The sequence below is a fragment of the Papaver somniferum genome, chromosome 10, assembly GCF_003573695.1.
Source record: "Papaver somniferum cultivar HN1 chromosome 10, ASM357369v1, whole genome shotgun sequence".
In the NCBI taxonomy this organism is placed as follows: Eukaryota; Viridiplantae; Streptophyta; class Magnoliopsida; order Ranunculales; family Papaveraceae; genus Papaver; species Papaver somniferum.
This window is the reverse complement of record NC_039367.1, coordinates 123052396-123057637: the sequence shown is the minus strand read 5'-3', so window position 1 is coordinate 123057637 and position 5242 is coordinate 123052396. Positions and strand designations below refer to the sequence as shown.

Genomic DNA, 5242 nt, shown 5'->3' with positions numbered 1-5242 from the left:
GAAGTGTGAACCGATTCGTTGCATTGTCTCGACTCAGTCCATAGACAATCACTTTCGGAGAAAGGACTTATAAGTTGAAAAGTTTTAGATTGAGGTATATTTGGGTACCCTCGTCTTTTCAAACATGATTTATGCGCTTTGATATAAAGTCCCGTGAACTTGCTTCATGTAAACACCATTGGATAAAATCAACCCCTCACTTAGCTTTCTAGACTTATGACGATGCTACTATGGATTCTTGGGCAGATGATCCATAATTAAAATATTGGAATCCTAACTCAACTCAAAAGGTGCATTTAAATTGATTGGTAAAGCCCGGTCGACATTGCAACACCAATTAAATCAGCATTGGTTGCTAAAACAGTCGGTATTGTGTTTATCCACATAACAATACCCATGGTGACATTCGATATTACATTCAAGGTTATACCAGTGCCGACTGTGACGTTGTAACTTTAAGGAGATACCAAATTTATGTGCACTATTTTTTTTTTATTAGGATAAAAGGCACTATTGATATTTTATCATTAGAAAATATATTCCCTTAGCCAAAATCTAGTCTCATTTAATTTTGGGTATCCCTAAATTTATTAGAGTATCCCCCAATTATGGATTCTTAGTTACCGGGACCCTCGATGTCAATGCTTACACAACAGTAGTGTTTGTTGTGTCACATAGCCGCCATGATACATTGGTTTATCCTAACTAGCGGTGATGATCTTTCTTCCCCTTCCCCTCCCAGTGTAGTTTTCTGATCCAACGTTCATCCACCTTCACGTGCCCCGAGCGCGTCATAAATACAACGTTCTTCCCGAACGTCTTTATTTCCTCTCTGTCCTTCCATTATACCGATGCATAACGGGTGAAGAATCCTAACAGGCGAATCTTTGTTAACTTTTGATCTTAATTTTTGAAATTGAACCCTCCAGGGAAAAACCAAAACTATAGTTTTTAATTGACTATCCCTACAAAGTTTCTGATCCAGTGCCAATGGAGCATCAATTCAACCCCTTCAACATGTAAGTTCCTCCTCTTTGCATATTCAGTCTTTCCCCCGAAATAGTTTGAGAATTTCTTCTTTGCATGAGTATATTTTTCGTTTTTTCAATTTCTGCTTTGCATGATTCAATAATTCGCTGTTGAGTTTTGTTTGTAAACCTAATGTTAATGTGGGAGTTTTAGTTTTATTCTTCAACCGTGTTGACTTTTGATTGCTTAATCTGATAATGATTGATTCATTGGGTTCGACGGAACTTCTGTCCTGTCAATTTCACTTTTTGTTGTGTGTGTTTGGTATGTTGATTTGGAAAACAATTTTTTATGCAACAAAATTGATGTTCTGACATGGTAAAATAAAATTGCACACCTCCTGTTGATTTTTTCATGTTGTTCAGTAATTTGGTTGTTTCTAATGAAGTTTGTGTGGTCAGCATTCCTAATCGAATTAGATATGTTATTCCAGTTTGATTCTTATGATTTCAGCAGAAATCCAACTTCTCAGTTTGGATATTTGTTTATTTTATATGCTTTACCTAATATATCATTGTTTACCGAAATCTGTATGTATAATGTTACTTGATATTGTACCCTGATCAGGTCCGCTTAAGGAATTCTAATTTGTTTTTGTTTTATGTATTATGCATAGCTTGAAAAATCTCGAATTTGCATCCTGGGTGTCATGCAGACCACAACTTCAAGAGTTTACTAGCCTCGCATCAATCACACATTCTTCGATGATCTAACATAAGGTATTGGAGTGTTGGTTGATGTTGGTGAATGAAATGTAGATTTATTATTCGTTATGCTTACACTACTCACTATTTTGATATATGCAGGTAGAAAGCCATCGAGAATACTTTATCGGGTTGCTCCGACTAGCAATCCACAATATTTCAAATTGCAACATGGATCAAAGGTGTGTTCTAAAACTGAAAGTAAGGTCCTTTAGATGAGGAAGCGTACGGGTCTGGATAAAGTGTAAGTTACATACTTTAAGATTGATTACATTTATAAGGTTGTGTTGCTCATTTTATTTTTTATTTTGGGTACATATATCAATGTGGTATAATGGTTATAGAAAACGATATAGAATAAGAAAATAATGCAGTTCGGTTTATTCACCTTTTTTTTGTGTGTTTGCCTTCTTGACAGCCATTTAGGATAACATAAAGTTTGTGTCAACATCATTTGGTTACATTCACTTTCTCTTTTTTATTAAGCTATTACCAGCCTTCCGTTGAATTTGTCTAATGCACCAGTGTAGCCTTCTCAGACGCATATGAAATGAAATTATGAGTTTTTTTATGACAGCATCACTTAATGGAAAGTAATTGGCAACTTGAGTTTTTCTTGATGCCACTGTACAGGGAGTGGCTTAGTTTTCCTAAATTTTATTCATTGAATATGTTTTATCAGTGTAGTTGTACGTGGATATGTTCCTTTCGCTGACTAAGTTTTACTCCATTAGGTTTAATATATTGTCTTTTTGGTATCTTTCGATTGGTATTTAAACTTGCAATGCCATAACAGTTCATAAATAACTTAATGAGGGTTTGAAGAAAAATTAGGAAAGGTGCTTAGGATGAAATCATTTAATGCGACTTTTTTTATGATGCTGTTGTTCAAGATAGATCAGTGGCTATTCATGGGGAATGCAATGAATTGTCAAGCTACTCACACGAAAAATGTAAAACAGTGTCTGAAAGTGACTTCCCTTAAAGATTCTTTGGGACTTTTATAGGTTTTATATTATTTGCTTCCAGTGGAAATTAATTAAGAACAGATGAGATTGTGGTTAATTGTGTATACGTTTTTTTTTTGGGTATAGATACAGGTACCAATCCGGACCTGTCAAGGTTGTGTTGCGGCTTTCAAATTGTTGCTGCACGGATTCAGAACCTACAAATCAGTAGACAAATGGTGGAATGGAGACATGAAGTGCGTCCAGTCTCCTAAATGCGTGTTTCAAGTAAAAACAATGACAACAATGACGATATGAATTTCTTCACATGGTTATTGTTTGTAGATTTGATTTGGATATTCGAATTGGGTATTATCTGTTGCTTTTGGGGTTTTCTGATTGTCTTTATGTGTGCACACCTGCCAGCTACTGAATAATGATGGCCACTCTTGGTACTTGCTCTGTTATAGTCCCTTGGCACAAGTTCAAATTCATAAACTTAAAAGATTTTTGCTCTAGAATCACCAGCACATGTTTAATAGGTCTGATATCTCCAAATCTCTCAAGTACAGATGTTGCATAGAGTAATTAGGCAGTTTTTTTCTTTTTTGAATGAAACTCATTTAAACAGACAAAAGATGGGTGTGACGTACGTGCTAAAAATATCAAATTGATGTTAGTCCATGTTCTTTATTCTTAAACGAGAAGAACTTAGATATGTTATATTTTTTTATTTTTTATTTTTTTGCTTGCTAGAAATTGTATTTCAAAATGTTATGATTATAAAAAACTCGATTCAAGTTAATATTTGATTTCTGATGTGTTCATTTTTCAGGCATATCATTTTAGTACATTGATCCGTTACACATCAGAGAACTGATTCTACTAACAAAGCCAGTGGAACTCACTACAAAGTCCACCCCGGAATCTAACAAGTAAGTAGACTCCCTTCCTTTAACAAGCAAGTAAATTCCCTTGAGAAGCAAAGAAGATATTAAACTGAGAAATCTATAAGGAAGGAACAGTTTAAGCACATATGGGACCAAAAGAGAATCCTATTGCCGTAGAATTTACGTGAATCGTATGTCAGATTACAATGTCTTTATGGTGGATCCCATGTATGATTGTTTTTTCTCTCTTCGCAGGTACTTAGGATGCAAGACCACTCCACCATACATAGTGGTCAGTGGCCATGAAAAAAGGAAAAACGCTTACTGAGATTTTGGATACTGAGAAAAAGAAACTATTACCCAGCTCATCCATATGAAATGGGACCTCTCCTACCCCGTGAGTTTAGCAGTCAAGTCCATGTAGGTGAAACCATTTTCCCCCGTCAAACCACCCACTTAATTTTATTTTCTCTATTAATGTACAACACATGCATACAAGCAGCAATGACTACATGAAAAGAGCCAGCACTACGAAAATATTAATGGATATAATAGTTGGTACCATCTTGCTTGCCGTTGATGTAACAAGGAAGTTCTTGGTGAGGATGGTGACCTCTGTTGCACTAAATGTAAGAGTAAAGGGGACCTTTCTGTCGCTAGGTTAACAAATTCAATATATATTAGAGTATCTTAGTTTGTCGATAAGTATCCACCCGTATTTAGTTAATATGATCATGTCATCTTAGTTTGTTGATAAGTATCCACCCGTATTTAGTTAATATGATCATGTCATGTTTGCAACACAGGTTTCTGTCTATGCTTTGTTCCATCGTTTTTGTATCTCAGCACAGTGAGGTTCGGAAGATGTTTCTCCCAGCTCATCCAAGCTCTTGAGCGGGTCTGAGGTAAATAAAAGTAACGTATCTTCCTCGCTTTCGCTAGAACACTAGACTGTATTTTTCAAATCAAACTGTCAGAAGTTTCCTCCACCAAGGACTCTTAAATTCTTCAGGGATCGGCTAAGGATGCGGTGTTATTTGGGTTCTTGCAGATTGTGCACGAACCCGTGAATTTCCAAATTACCATGAACTCCTTCAACATGAAGCAGAATATCCGCCCCAGCGCGTCAAAACTCTTGAGCGGGTTTCAGTTAACCTAGAACACTAGGCTATATTATTTCAAGCAAACAGACTGTCTGAAGTGTTAGGACGCTCAAATTATTCGGGAATTAGCAAAGGATGCAGTCGTATCTGGCATGTTGCCCACTCTGCACCAACCTGTGTATTTCCTAATTAATCTGAACTTCTTCAACGTGAAGTGGAATTTTGCGACCTGCTCAACTGAAGAAATCCCTCTTTATCCATGAAGCATACATATGGAAACCCTACTAATCCACTATCACATATTTAGTGTTTGTATTTGAAAATGCGGGTCTAACAACCACACCCAACAATTCGTTTGGAAATCTGAGAGGACTTACTCCAATATACTTTCTAGAGAATCAACTAAACAGTCAGACTCAATCTAGAGTAAAGTATATCAAAGAGTTTAATATTTGTAACTCTTAATTCAATCCGCAATCAGCAAATAGAAATCTGCGAGCTCGATTGAACATAAGAGGAGTAACTTGAACGGTACCAAAGACCAATGTTCAAATGTCAATCAATTTAAA

General features: G+C 36.1%; 1 long non-coding RNA gene across 8 annotated transcripts; it reads left to right on the top strand.

Moving 5' to 3' along the window:
- The first annotated feature begins 831 nt into the window (after positions 1–831).
- Positions 832–4910, top strand: LOC113317794. 8 transcript variants are annotated; one of them, XR_003344020.1, is made up of 8 exons: positions 832–1019; positions 1646–1748; positions 1836–1977; positions 2828–2968; positions 3107–3222; positions 3516–3615; positions 3826–4475; positions 4622–4910. It is a non-coding gene; the product is annotated as an uncharacterized LOC113317794 (long non-coding RNA). The 8 variants fall into 8 exon arrangements; XR_003344019.1 differs by having other exon boundaries at positions 3107–3615; XR_003344015.1 differs by having other exon boundaries at positions 2828–3222.
- The last annotated feature ends 332 nt before the right edge of the window (positions 4911–5242 follow it).